We start from the raw sequence: 15,928 nt of genomic DNA on the forward strand, positions 1-15,928 counted from the left end.
TAGCAGAAAGGGTCTTTTTAGTAGTTGCACATCAGATCTAAGCTGTCTGAAGTGTTTTTCGAAAGTTCTTAACACTTTTATGTTTGGCGTTCCGAAACCCACCTTATCTCAGGCTGAAAAGCGTTTTTACGCATTGTGCCATAACTTTTCAGGGAAGCTTCAGAACATGAAATTTTAACCTCCCACTATAGCAGAAAGGGTCTTTCTAGTAGTTGCATATCAAATCTAAGCTGTCTGAAGTGTTTTTCGAAAGTTATCAACACTTTTATGTTTGGCATTCCGAAACGCACCTTATCTCAGGCTGAAAAGCGTTTTTGTGCATTGTGCCATAACTTTTCAGGGAAGCTTCAGAACATGAAATTTTAACCTCCCACTATAGCAGAAAGGGTCTATCTAGTAGGTGCACATCAAATCTAAGCTTTCTGAAGTGTTTTTCGAAAGTTATCAACACTTTTATGTTTGGCGTTCCGAAACCCACCTTATCTCAGGCTGAAAAGCATATTTGTGCATTGTGCCATAACTTTTCAGGGAAGCTTCAGAACATGAAATTTTAACCTCCCACTATAGCAGAAAGGGTCTTTCTAGTAGGTGCACATCAAATCTAAGCTGTCTGAAGTGTTTTTCGAAAGTTATCAACACTTTTATGTTTGGCGTTTCGAAACACACCTTACCTCAGGCTGAAAAGCGTTTTTGTGCATTGTGCCAAAACTTTTCAGGGAAGCTTCAGAACATGAAATTTTAACCTCCCACTATAGCAGAAATGGTCTTTCTAGTAGTTGCACATCAAATCTAAGCTGTCTGAAGTGTTTTTCGAAAGTTATCAACACTTTTATGTTTGGCGTTCCGTAACTCACCTTATCTCAGGCTGAAAAGCGTTTTTGTACATTGTGTCATAACTTTTCAGGCAAGCTTCAGAACATGAAATTTTAACCTCCCACTATAGCAGAAAGGGTCTTTTTAGTAGTTGCACATCAGATCTAAGCTGTCTGAAGTGTTTTTCGAAAGTTCTTAACACTTTTATGTTTGGCGTTCCGAAACCCACCTTATCTCAGGCTGAAAAGCGTTTTTACGCATTGTGCCATAACTTTTCAGGGAAGCTTCAGAACATGAAATTTTAACCTCCCACTATAGCAGAAAGGGTCTTTCTAGTAGTTGCATATCAAATCTAAGCTGTCTGAAGTGTTTTTCGAAAGTTATCAACACTTTTATGTTTGGCATTCCGAAACGCACCTTATCTCAGGCTGAAAAGCGTTTTTGTGCATTGTGCCATAACTTTTCAGGGAAGCTTCAGAACATGAAATTTTAACCTCCCACTATAGCAGAAAGGGTCTATCTAGTAGGTGCACATCAAATCTAAGCTTTCTGAAGTGTTTTTCGAAAGTTATCAACACTTTTATGTTTGGCGTTCCGAAACCCACCTTATCTCAGGCTGAAAAGCATTTTTGTGCATTGTGCCATAACTTTTCAGGGAAGCTTCAGAACATGAAATTTTAACCTCCCACTATAGCAGAAAGGGTCTTTCTAGTAGGTGCACATCAAATCTAAGCTGTCTGAAGTGTTTTTCGAAAGTTATCAACACTTTTATGTTTGGCGTTCCGAAACCCACCTTATCTCAGGCTGAGAAGCGTTTTTGCGCATTGTGCCATAACTTTTCAGGGAAGCTTCAGAACATGAAATTTTAACCTCCCACTATAGCAGAAAGGGTATTTCTAGTAGTTGCACATCAAATCTAAGCTGTCTGAAGTGTTTTTCGAAAGTTATCAACACTTTTATGTTTGGCGTTCCGAAACCCACCTTATCTCAGGCTGAAAAGCGTTTTTGTGCATTGTGCCATAACTTTTCAGGGAAGCTTCAGAACATGACATTTTAACCTCCCACTATAGCAGAAAGGGTCTTTCTAGTAGTTGCACATCAAATCTAAGCAGTCTGAAGTGTTTTTCGAAAGTTACCAACACTTTTATGTTTGGCGTTTCGAAACACACCTTACCTCAGGCTGAAAAGTGTTTTTGTGCATTGTGCCATAACTTTTCAGGGAAGCTTCAGAACATGAAATTTTAACCTCCCACTATAGCAGAAAGGGTCTTTCTAGTAGTTGCATATCAAATCTAAGCTGTCTGAAGTGTTTTTCGAAAGTTATCAACACTTTTATGTTTGGCATTCCGAAACGCACCTTATCTCAGGCTGAAAAGCGTTTTTGTGCATTGTGCCATAACTTTTCAGGGAAGCTTCAGAACATGAAATTTTAACCTCCCACTATAGCAGAAAGGGTCTATCTAGTAGGTGCACATCAAATCTAAGCTTTCTGAAGTGTTTTTCGAAAGTTATCAACACTTTTATGTTTGGCGTTCCGAAACCCACCTTATCTCAGGCTGAAAAGCATTTTTGTGCATTGTGCCATAACTTTTCAGGGAAGCTTCAGAACATGAAATTTTAACCTCCCACTATAGCAGAAAGGGTCTTTCTAGTAGGTGCACATCAAATCTAAGCTGTCTGAAGTGTTTTTCGAAAGTTATCAACACTTTTATGTTTGGCGTTCCGAAACCCACCTTATCTCAGGCTGAGAAGCGTTTTTGCGCATTGTGCCATAACTTTTCAGGGAAGCTTCAGAACATGAAATTTTAACCTCCCACTATAGCAGAAAGGGTATTTCTAGTAGTTGCACATCAAATCTAAGCTGTCTGAAGTGTTTTTCGAAAGTTATCAACACTTTTATGTTTGGCGTTCCGAAACCCACCTTATCTCAGGCTGAAAAGCGTTTTTGTGCATTGTGCCATAACTTTTCAGGGAAGCTTCAGAACATGACATTTTAACCTCCCACTATAGCAGAAAGGGTCTTTCTAGTAGTTGCACATCAAATCTAAGCAGTCTGAAGTGTTTTTCGAAAGTTACCAACACTTTTATGTTTGGCGTTTCGAAACACACCTTACCTCAGGCTGAAAAGTGTTTTTTTGCATTGTGCCAAAACTTTTCAGGGAAGCTTCAGAACATGAAATTTTAACCTCCCACTATAGCAGAAATGGTCTTTCTAGTAGTTGCACATCAAATCTAAGCTGTCTGAAGTGTTTTTCGAAAGTCATCAACACTTTTATGTTTGGCGTTCCGAAACTCACCTTATCTCAGGCTGAAAAGCGTTTTTGTACATTGTGCCATAACTTTTCAGGCAAGCTTCAGAACATGACATTTTAACCTCCCACTATAGCAGAAAGGGTCTTTCTAGTAGTTGCACATCAAATCTAAGCAGTCTGAAGTGTTTTTCGAAAGTTATTAATACTTTTATGTTTGGCGTTCCGAAACCCACCTTATCTCAGGCTGAAAAGCGTTTTTACGCATTGTGCCATAACTTTTCAGGGAAGCTTCAGAACATGAAATTTTAACCTCCCACTATAGCAGAAAGGGTCTTTCTAGTAGGTGCACATCAAATCTAAGCTGTCTGAAGTGTTTTTCGAAAGTTATCAACACTTTTATGTTTGGCGTTCCGAAACCCACCTTATCTCGGGCTGAAAAGCGTTTTTACGTATGGTGCCATAACTTTTCAGGGAAGCTTCAGAACATGAAATTTTAACCTCCCACTATAGCAGAAAGGGTCTATCTTGTAGGTGCACATCAAATCTAAGCTTTCTGAAGTGTTTTTCGAAAGTTATCAACACTTTTATGTTTGGCGTTCCGAAACCCACCTTATCTCAGGCTGAAAAGCATTTTTGTGCATTGTGCCATAACTTTTCAGGGAAGCTTCAGAACATGAAATTTTAACCTCCCACTATAACAGAAAGGGTCTTTCTAGTAGGTGCACATCAAATCTAAGCTGTCTGAAGTGTTTTTCGAAAGTTATCAACACTTTTATGTTTGGCGTTCCGAAACCCACCTTATCTCGGGCTGAAAAGCGTTTTTACGCATTGTGCCATATGTAGTGAAAGTGACGGATGGTCTAGTCACGGACGCCTGCGTCTGTGACGTGGATATTATGAAAAATAATATCACCTCGAAAGTTTGGGGCACCACCTGAAATATAGTTTTCAGGAGACTATTAAGCTCTCTTGATTAACACTTAATTAATTAATTAACGGTGGTAACTTAATTAATTATTAGCGTAATCAATCTATTTATCTGAAGTCACTACTCGTGATGTAATGTCCTTTGCTGATCAGAGGCTCTTAGATTGATTATAATACACTCCAAAGTAACGTGATCATGACCAACGTAATTTTATAGATTTATTTAGGAATAAAAGAACAGAAAGAAACAGGAAAGATGCAGAAGTAGAATAATATGATCCCAACAATATCGCGATGGAAATGCAAACCAGTTATGAAGCAATGTCAATACTGCATCAGACGCGTATGTAACTGATGGGAAAGTTGAGACGTTCTAGTCTAACTGTCAACCTCAGGCAAGTAATGATATTACTAAACCCCAACACACCAATCTGTGCAGAGATGACAAGCAGCGGCTTACTTTGGCGATGAGTGGAGGGATGAATGGGATGGATGGATGGATGAGAGGGTGATGAGTAGATGCAGAAGGTCGGTCAGGAGGTGAGGGAGGAGGCAGGCGGCTTTGGAGGGAGGCGTCCTGGTTCTCAGCGAGGTGACTTGGAGGTGATGAGGACACGCAGCTTCAGGCGTCGATGGCACTCTCGGATCGTCTTCCGGACCGCCGTGGATCTTTCGTCGCAGACGGGGTGATCGTAGCTGGCAGAGAGCGGCGTAAGACCGAAGGCGTATCTTTCTCTCGTGCCAGGTGATTCACCGGTCTGAACAACCTTCTAGAGTGGTCGCCTTAATGACACACTCCAGGCAGCGGAAGGTTGTTGGAAGTTGGACTCGCGTGCTCGTCACGGCCGCTGGCTGTGATCACGTGGTGTGACTGGGCCGTTCCTGAAGGAGGCTCTGGCTTGGCAGACCGCTGTAGGACGAGGGCGACGTGCAACTTTGGAGAAGTTCTCGATCACTCTCACACTTGGATGGGCAGCGAGTGGAACGCTGGCACAGCTTCAAGGGTGGAGGAGAAGCAAGAGTCTTTGCAGGAAACTTGAGCAGGAACCGTCGAGGAAGTTGGTTGTAGTTGGTTGTAAGAGGTGAAGTATCCAGAGGAAGCGGTAGAAGGAGGGGAAAGAGCGCAACCGAGGGCAACAGAGGGACAGAGGGGAAAAGAGCAACGGGGTAAGACAGGAGCACAGAGGGCTGAACCTCTGTAAACTGGGTCTTTTAAACTCTCATGAAGAGTCTCATTGTCCAGTTTTGATTGGTTGAAGGAGTTCCATCACCTATTGCTGATTGGACGAGGATTTCCAAGCCTGGCCTTCCTCCTCCTCCTCCAACGGGGTCGTAAATTCCAGTCTTGAGATGGGAGATTTTGATCCCCCTAGTACCAGAGTTTTATTTGACAATAAAACATTACCTGAGTTGTAAAGTTGCTCACAATCTGTCAAAACTTTCCCATCTCAATTTAAGCATTCAAACGACACCAAACATGACCATTCTAGCACATTGTCTTCTTATAATGATCAACATAACAATCAACCATTCATGTCAAGTTTAACATCACATGTTCAGGGCATCTGGTTTGCTTGAACATCCTGTGGAAACCATGGGTTAAGTGGGAAACAAAAGTCCTTTTTCAGAAATACACATTAAGACACATTCACATATAAGTCTGTCTTTGTTCATCTGGAACCTGGAGAAGGGGGAGCTGTGTATGTCCCCCACCAAACAGGGTTCATGAGTTGGTCAGGGTTTTTCCTCCTACGCCACAGCATCCTGGACTGTTGCTCTAGTCTCTCCCCCCTTTCACCATTCCAATGATTTATGGTCCTTATCGGAGGGTTCCGAAACCTCTGAGCTGCCAAAGGCATGGTGGGAACCCAAGGAGATGTCTCCGAGTTGAAGTTACACATTCCGGAAAAGTTCACCAGGTCCATGCTTGAATCTCTGGAGAAGGAATCACTACATATCCCCCCTCTTGGCGTCGTGTGGAATTGTCGCAGGTATTCCATCGGGGCCAAGATGAGTTCAGTCCTTCGGGTGGTCGTAGATGGCGCATGGCTCCTGGTGATGAGAGTCACTCATACACTGACTGGTGTGTTCTAACATCCCCCACCCCCCTTAGTCACCTGAGAGAGAGTGAGTCAGTAGAATGACCCCCGGGGGTCGCATGCATTTAGCTAATATCACCTAGACCGAGGTTGATGGAAACTAGATTCGCGAGGGAAGTGTAGTTAGGTGGGTGAAGGTGAACCCGGTTCACCTAACATTGTTTGTGGTGAAGTTTGGAGTTCGGACTTGGATAAGGGAACTGATGAGACTACGTGAGGAAAATTGTTAGATTTATCCTTCTCAAGTTCACTTTATTTAATTTCTTGAACTAGGCATAAGACAGCTTCATAGTGAATGGAATAAGTGTGGCTTAACTGATGAGGAAAATGTTTTTTTCAAAAAGAAGGAGAAGGAGAAGAAAGAAGAAGAAGAAGAAGAAGAAACATGCAATAATCAAGATCGACACGCCTATGAACACAACTATCACAGAGACTAGATATGTTCTTTTGGTGAGAGAGATAATAGTTGACCTTTGAACTTGTATCAAGGTGGAGCCATATTCTGCTTTTGGAGGAGCGCTTACATCATGAGTGTTGGAATTTGTATGGGGTCCTCCTCTAGGTTGAAGAGAACTCCTTCTACATTAAGTCTTCTTGAGTGTTCTTTAGTTTTGGTTTGAACTCCTAACAGCGATTAAACGACTCCTTGAGATCTTTTATTGTTCGGGAAGTTAGAATGAAGCTGACGCTTACTATGGAAATTAGCAGGGTATTGGCTCCCGACCAAACACGAGTTAAAGGGGTAACCAGGTTTCTTATGGTGGTGTCGAGGTCTTGAAAGGCAGAATTGATAGGGGCCAGGTAAATGGTTTGTTCATGTTGTGTGTGTTGAACGAAACGAAACATTTGAATATTTCAGTCTTGACTCCCTAGACAGTGATTTGACATTAATTTTAACCGTAAAGCTTACTCTCATGCATTCATCACACATTGGCCACTTTATCTTAACAGAAACAGCAACCGAACAGCAACCAAACAACACGGATATGACACAGGTGTAAATTCAATAACTTATCATTTTTATACAGTCTGTAGTTAGGCTCGATGCAGGTTTTTGTATCAGCCTATCCTAGTTATCATCCGGTGTTTGTTTTTTGTTTTTGTTTTTTTTTTGGAGATGTTGGGGTGTGGTGCCGTTTAATTTGGTTTCGGTGAGCCCAGTTGCAAGAAGATTCATTGCTTCTGGTAGATTTGACCAGGGGTCCCACCCAATCGGTTTGCAGGTCTGACCATGGGGATGTGACTCCCCTGTTTCTGATTAGGTTGAGTCGGCAGGAACTGACAGCATGTTAAGCACCCTTTTATGTAGTCAGCTACATCTTGATGCATGCATGGCCAGTAGGCTACCTGCTGTAGTGCATCAACGGTTGCTTTGACACTCCTGTGACCTGTGCATGGTGCAACATGTGCATATGCTAGCATTACCCCCCTTAGGCTCAGTGGAACTGCAAGTCTTGGCGTGGCATGTTCATCTGAGACATAAACCAGCAAGCCATCAACCATGCGCAGTTTGTTTTTGACCTTGAGCCTGTGGGACAGTTCCCTGTCCGGCGGGCCGCTATTGGGTTTGGGGACGTCATTGTCATGGTCAGCCGTGACGCTGCGAATGAGAGATGACAGGGTGGGATCTTGGTTCTGCCGATTTACCAGATCTGAGTTTTGAAAAACCTGGTCGCATGCCAAATGTAAAGATGTGTTACATTGTGTGGGAGTACTTCTGGATTGTTGGCGAGTTGCGGCCAACACGGCTGGCATGGACTCTGTGTGGATCCGAGCAGGTCGAACGCTCCATGGCTTCCCGTGGGGAGCACCTTCTTTGGCCAAAGTATCTGTGAGGTCATTATACTTTCTGTCTCGGCCGGGAATGCGTGAGTGACCCCGTACCTTCTTCCAATGCACTCGCACGTCATGGGTGCTGACTGGGTGATCACAGACAGTGAACAAGTCTTTGTGTTTCACTGGCTTGCGTTTGGCCGTGAGGAAACGGTTGCGTTTCTGGCCTGGAAGGTGGTAGAGAACTGTGTCAACATTTGAGTTTGAGGGTGTTCGTGGGTTGCTGCACGGGTCGTGTCTCGCTGAGTCACCCCCCTTTGCTACTGTATAGCAAGAAGGGTGTGAGTCATGCTCTAGCGGCAGAGGTTGACGAACTTGGGCCCAGATTTTAAGACGTTGGAAATCTATAATCGGATCAAACCTGTTGAGTAAATCTTTGCCGATAAGCAAAGGGATGTTGTTATGTGGTGACACATAGACCGGGTGGACTACAGTCATGGGTCCAATGGTCCAGTGTATTAGCGTTAAGGTGTTCAACTGTGTGCCAACGGTGGAGAATGCCCAGACATCTAATTTACATTTCTGTAATTTGAGAGTTTTATCTTGGGCGTGGGCAGCTCGCTGTAATTGGTCAAACACCTGTGTCGACATGGTAGTGATGTCTGCTGCCGTGTCAACGAGCGCTTCATAGTGAAGCTGATCTTCGAGAGTCGTGGCAAGGTAAAACTTGCGAGCCACCCCCCTTTCTGTCAACTCACCCAAAAGCTGTTGTGTGGGTTGAGCTGGGTGTTCGACCCACGAGTTTTCACCCAAGGGTGGCGAGTCCTGATCATAGTTGACGACTAGGACTGCTGGCTTTGGTGGGTTTGAGGTTAGGTTCTTGTCTGCCGGTGGTGTGGCTTGACTCTCAGTTGTCTCCAGGCCTAGTCTGGAGGGAGGCTTCTTTGAATTTTGTTCCTTGTACCACTGGACGAACACCTTGTACATCTGTTCCTCCTCAGGACTGGGATTTTTCTGATTGTCATTTTTCTTATGACAACAGTTAGCCTGGGAATCTGCTTGAGTGGAGGGGACCGGTTTTACGTGGCCATCTCCATGGTTAGCGTGACGACGCCAAACGTTTCCAGGGTGTGGGGGTTTGTGGAAACCAGCTTGGTTGACCACGGACTGCAGTGGCGCTGTGGAGTCATCTGCCCATGCCTTCTGTGAGAAGAATGCCTTACGGGCCTGACGAGGACTCGCTTTGCGCTGTGGTTGTCGGTGTGTCTGTGACAAAGGTTTTACTTCTGGCTGGGATACTGGTGCATCCCCTTCAAGTTCCATGTGGGAACTTTGGACACCCAGTGGCAGTAGTGAAGGTGGTTCACCATTTTTCCAGTTGCCCAGCATCTGTTTTGCGAAGCCTTTATCTGCTAGGTCACGCAACTGAAAGCTATTCATAGTGCGGGGGCAGGCTGTCACTCCAAGGTGGTGGCTTGTGCCAGGATGAAGATTTCGGAGGAACAGGGCTTTGAAGTTGAGGTCTTCTTCCATATTTTGCTCATTTTTGTCACCGAAGAATGCTTGTCGGAGTCGGTGATAGTATTGAGCTGGTGGCTCATTTCTGCCTTGTTTGACAGCGATAGCTGACAACAGACCTAGTGAGGGTTCGGGGCTGGAGTATTCTCTCAGCATCATTTTGGTGAGGGTGTCAAAATCATTTTGGACAGCTGGTGGCTGCCTGTCAATGAAGTTGCCTACCTCCCTGCTGGATGTGATTTTGAGGAGGTAGATTTTGTCTGGGGTGGTTGCCTCTGGGAACCGCTGAAGGTGATATTCGATGTCCCTCAGATATGACCTGGTCTCTGTATTACCTCCAGGTTTGGGCTCAAACCGAGGTATGTTGCGAGCCAGTTTGTTTAGTACATTTGTGGTCAGGCCCTGTGTTGGGGCTCTGTCAGGTGGGGCTGCGGCTGCATCACCTCCCTGGTGAGGAGGGTTATTAGGCCAGTGAAGGGAAGCAGAGTCATAGTTTGGTTGTGATCTGCTGCCTTCTGGGTGAGCGGTCCACTGAGAGAAGGGATTGAGAGATTTAAAGGTGCTTGGTTGTTCCTTGGAATCTCTGAGCAGAGACCCTGGCTTAGATGGGGGCTTGTGGGCCGCGTCTCTAGCTCTTTGGGTTTGCTCTACTGTGTTTTGCAGCTCGTTCTTTGTCCTGCTAAGGTCTTCTTGGAGCTGACTTACATGGTCCTCTAAGGACTTTACGTGGCGCAGGAGGTGGTAGTCCTTTTCTACTTCTTCCTCCTTTTCCGCCGTAATTGAGTCGACCTGACTTTGGAGGGACTGGACCTTTTCATTGGCTTGTTGTAACAACTGCCTGGTTTTATCACGTTCGTCCAGAAGTCGAAGGTAGAGCTCTGTTTGTCGAGGTGCTTGTTTCCTTAATGCTTCTGACAAGGTCTCAACTTCTGCAAGTGCATCAGACAGTTCTTTCTGACAAAAGGATAATCTTGCCTCCACCCGCTTGAGTTCATTCTGAGAGGTCAGTGACTCAGCCAGGGCATCTAGGAGGTCTTGCGTTTGTTGATCTCTGACGGCCTCATGGTCAGTTAGATCTTGTCTCAGTTGAGACACCTCTTGAGTAAGCTCTAGGTTGTCTTGTTTCAGCTTACTAAGTTCTGTGGTGTTTGACTGAGATTCAATCATGTCGAGTCTCTCTGTTAAGAGGGACTCCCTTTGTCTCAGCAGGGCTAGGTCCTGTTGTCCACGCTCCCATTGTCTTTCCCTGTTTTCAATTTCTTTGTCTTTAATTTTTAATTGTGCCACCAAGTTCAGTGTCATGCAACTCAGGGCTTTAACCAGGGATTTATCTTTGGGGTCCGTGGACTCCAATTGGCTCATGAGCTGGGCGATATTATCATTGATAGCGTCAGGTTGATCCGCTGCCAGGGTTGTGCTATAACCTGGGCATATCTTATCAGTGATTGTGGCTAGCAGGTGCTCTAACGAATCCAGGTTTTCGTAGTCGACCGGGGATTCTCTGCTTTCAGCCATTTAATCGTTTGTTTTGTTTTATTGCTGAATTCCTTAATTTACGCTTGTAAGCTAGTTAAAATGTTAAAGGAAAACTTATCAGCGAATTGTTCTTAAGTTATTGAAAACCAACTTAAATTATTAGGATGTTAAAAGTAACGGTTTAAGTAATTGCTATTGTTATTACTCAGGTTGTTGAGCTAACCAGGGGATCACTTTAGGTGCGTTACTTTTAGCGGATTTGATTTCTAAAATTTCAATGTTAATTTAAAATTTGTTTGAATCAAATCTCAAATTGTTTAATTGTTTCTACTAATAACTCTTTAAGTTATTTAAGTGAGGAACACGTATTTTTTTTCAAATTCAATAGTTGGTTTGTCAACTTGGATGCAAGATTTAATTGTGTGTGCTGTTTATGGACTTGGTTGAATTATTTAATTAATAAGTAATTATTAATTAAAAAGGCAAGGTTTGTTTGTATTGTCGATGTTTTCTAATCGAGTAGTGAGACAGCTATTCAATAAAAAATATTCAAGTGTATCTGTGTATAAATTTTTAATCTTAATTCTTTATTAAAATTATTTTATACACAAGTGGGGTTGGAATCAATAGGTTTGTAATTTTAAATCCAAACTGTAGTTTGACTTTGGGTTGGTGACAACAGGTGAAGCGTGTAAGCTGGACAGGTAGAGAAAGACTGTGGAGCAAGAATCTGCAAACACTGAAGAAAAAGAATAGACAAAGCCCTCTTTTTTTTTTTTTTTTTTTTTTTTTAAAACACACTGCACAATGGACAGGCAGCACCACAAGCATCAGCAATTTGCAGGATGGCAGAAAGCAAACAGCTAATTTGTGTGCAAAGCAAAACAAACAACACAAGCTAATCGTGGCAGACTAGCATTACCAGCTATTGCAGCTGCAGACTGTAACACCGCTAGTGGTGGCCTAGCAAGTAACACAGCACAAACAAGGCACGGAGGCCCCAACTGTCAACTTAGCAAGTTGGCACTGTAACAAAATAAGCCAAAGGCTAAAGTTATCCAACCTCAGTACTGTGGTAACTAAACAATAGCTTTCACCGCAGTTAGGCTATCAGTAGAAGTGAGCATCACACGCCTTAGCATTAGCAACAACAAATAGCATTCAACAGTGTTAAACCTATTGTCAATGGCAGGCTAGCTGTTAGCCAGCTAGCTTAGCAACAGTTGCTACACTGACGTCACTTCCTTTAATGAGGCGGGACTTCCTGTCCGCCCTCCAGTGGGGTACAATTACTACAGACATGCGCGCTTCTTCCACTGGGAAAAAGAAGCTGCGACCACACATGTGCGAAAGCCTTATGAGATCAGACTCCGCTCTACACACAGCAATAAATAAGTGAATGAGGCGGGACTTTCTGTCCGCCCTCCAGTGAGGTGGAATGACTCCAGAGGAGCGCACTTCTTTCACTGGGAAGAAGAAGCTGCGACCACATGTGTGCGAAAGTCTTATGAGATCAAAATCTCTGCTCTACACACAGCAATAAATAAGCGAATGAGGCGGGACTTTCTGTCCGCCCTCCAGTGAGGTGGAATGACTCCAGAGGAGCGCACTTCTTTCACTGGGAAGAAGAAGCTGCGACCACGCATGTGCGAAAGTCTTATGAGATCAAAATCTCTGCTCTACACACAGCAATACAAGAATAGGTCAATGACGCTCACCACACCCAACACAAGCTCACGTCAATTGATCACTATTGTTCCCGTAGGCAGAAACTCGTGCGCCGGGCAAATGTAAGACTCCCGTCGTGTTGGAACAACGTTTTAATAACTGGTTAGCTACGCCAATTATCAAAGTTGGAGTTGGACGTGAAGGTTCACTGTTGGTTAGACGCTCGTAACTCGGTCGTGGTTTCCGTCCGCAGGCCTGATGAATTAATGCTCAGCGTTTTGTCACTAGAGCAAACACATGTATATTCTCTCGATAAGACTTGTAGTCTTTTTTTTTTTCGAGGCAGTAGGTACCATCAAAGTAATTTCAGTGCTTTTGAAGCAAGAAATGGTTTAAACGCGTTATTAACTTTTGTTCTTATTTTTATTTTTAAGGTTTTTTTGTTAGTAAAGTCTCAGCGCAGGCTGGGCACACGCTTTGGAGCGAGTGAGAGGAAAAGAGACGAGGGGAAGCGAGGGGGGGGGTTTGTGACGCTCCTGTCTGCAAGTTTAAGTTACGTTTGGTCAGGAGGGAACACTCTACCTTTATGGAATGGTTTACAATCAAAATTTAGCAATTAATCAGCCTCACACGGGGCACCAATAAGTCTGTAGTGAAAGTGACGGATGGTCTAGTCACGGACGCCTGCGTCTGTGACGTGGATATTATGAAAAATAATATCACCTCGAAAGTTTGGGGCACCACCTGAAATATAGTTTTCAGGAGACTATTAAGCTCTCTTGATTAACACTTAATTAATTAATTAACGGTGGTAACTTAATTAATTATTAGCGTAATCAATCTATTTATCTGAAGTCACTACTCGTGATGTAATGTCCTTTGCTGATCAGAGGCTCTTAGATTGATTATAATACACTCCAAAGTAACGTGATCAAGACCAACGTAATTTTATAGATTTATTTAGGAATAAAAGAACAGAAAGAAACAGGAAAGATGCAGAAGTAGAATAATATGATCCCAACAATATCGCGATGGAAATGCAAACCAGTTATGAAGCAATGTCAATACTGCATCAGACGCGTATGTAACTGATGGGAAAGTTGAGACGTTCTAGTCTAACTGTCAACCTCAGGCAAGTAATGATATTACTAAACCCCAACACACCAATCTGTGCAGAGATGACAAGCAGCGGCTTACTTTGGCGATGAGTGGAGATCACGTGATCACGTGGTGTGACTGGGCCGTTCCTGAAGGAGGCTCTGGCTTGGCAGACCGCTGTAGGACGAGGGCGACGTGCAACTTTGGAGAAGTTCTCGATCACTCTCACACTTGGATGGGCAGCGAGTGGAACGCTGGCACAGCTTCAAGGGTGGAGGAGAAGCAAGAGTCTTTGCAGGAAACTTGAGCAGGAACCGTCGAGGAAGTTGGTTGTAGTTGGTTGTAAGAGGTGAAGTATCCAGAGGAAGCGGTAGAAGGAGGGGAAAGAGCGCAACCGAGGGCAACAGAGGGACAGAGGGGAAAAGAGCAACGGGGTAAGACAGGAGCACAGAGGGCTGAACCTCTGTAAACTGGGTCTTTTAAACTCTCATGAAGAGTCTCATTGTCCAGTTTTGATTGGTTGAAGGAGTTCCATCACCTATTGCTGATTGGACGAGGATTTCCAAGCCTGGCCTTCCTCCTCCTCCTCCAACGGGGTCGTAAATTCCATTCTTGAGATGGGAGATTTTGATCCCCCCAGTACCAGAGTTTTATTTGACAATAAAACATTACCTGAGTTGTAAAGTTGCTCACAATCTGTCAAAACTTTCCCATCTCAATTTAAGCATTCAAACGACACCAAACATGACTATTCTAGCACATTGTCTTCTTATAATGATCAACATAACAATCAACCATTCATGTCAAGTTTAACATCACATGTTCAGGGCATCTGGTTTGCTTGAACATCCTGTGGAAACCATGGGTTAAGTGGGAAACAAAAGTCCTTTTTCAGAAATACACATTAAGACACATTCACATATAAGTCTGTCTTTGTTCATCTGGAACCTGGAGAAGGGGGAGCTGTGTGTGTCCCCCACCAAACAGGGTTCATGAGTTGGTCAGGGTTTTTCCTCCTACGCCACAGCATCCTGGACTGTTGCTCTAGTATCTCCCGCCTTTGACCATTCCAATGATTTATGGTCCTTATCGGAGGGTTCCGAAACCTCTGAGCTGCCAAAGGCATGGTGGGAACCCAAGGAGATGTCTCCGAGTTGAAGTTACACATTCCGGAAAAGTTCACCAGGTCCATGCTTGAATCTCTGGAGAAGGAATCACTACACATAACTTTTCAGGGAAGCTTCAGAACATGAAATTTTAACCTCCCACTATAGCAGAAAGGGTATTTCTAGTAGTTGCACATCAAATCTAAGCTGTCTGAAGTGTTTTTCGAAAGTTATCAACACTTTTATGTTTGGCGTTCCGAAACCCACCTTATCTCAGGCTGAAAAGCGTTTTTGTGCATTGTGCCATAACTTTTCAGGGAAGCTTCAGAACATGAAATTTTAACCTCCCACTATAGCAGAAAGGGTCTTTCTAGTAGTTGCACATCAAATCTAAGCAGTCTGAAGTGTTTTTCGAAAGTTATTAATACTTTTATGTTTGGCGTTCCGAAACCCACCTTATCTCAGGCTGAAAAGCGTTTTTACGCATTGTGCCATAACTTTTCAGGGAAGCTTCAGAACATGAAATTTTAACCTCCCAATATAGCAGAAAGGGTCTTTCTAGTAGGTGCACATCAAATCTAAGCTTTCTGAAGTGTTTTTCGAAAGTTATCAACACTTTTATGTTTGGCGTTCCGAAACCCACCTTATCACAGGCTGAAAAGCGTTTTTACGCATTGTGCCATAACTTTTCAGGGAAGCTTCAGAACATGAAATTTTAACCTCCCACTATAGCAGAAATGGTCTTTCTAGTAGGTGCACATCAAATCTAAGCTTTCTGAAGTGTTTTTCGAAAGTTATCAACACTTTTATGTTTGGCGTTCCGAAACCCACCTAATCTCAGGCTGAAAAGCGTTTTTGTGCATTGTGCCATAACTTTTCAGGGAAGCTTCAGAACATGAAATTTTAACCTCCCACTATAGCAGAAAGGGTCTTTCTAGTAGGTGCACATCAAATCTAAGCTGTCTGAAGTGTTTTTCGAAAGTTATCAACACTTTTATGTTTGGCGTTCCGAAACCCACCTTATCTCAGGCTGAGAAGCGTTTTTGCGCATTGTGCCATAACTTTTCAGGGAAGCTTCAGAACATGAAATTTTAACCTCCCACTATAGCAGAAAGGGTATTTCTAGTAGTTGCACATCAAATCTAAGCTGTCTGAAGTGTTTTTCGAAAGTTATCAACACTTTTATGTTTGGTGTTCC

Source organism: Synchiropus splendidus, chromosome 1 (genome assembly GCF_027744825.2).
Source record: "Synchiropus splendidus isolate RoL2022-P1 chromosome 1, RoL_Sspl_1.0, whole genome shotgun sequence".
Taxonomy (NCBI): domain Eukaryota; kingdom Metazoa; phylum Chordata; class Actinopteri; order Syngnathiformes; family Callionymidae; genus Synchiropus; species Synchiropus splendidus.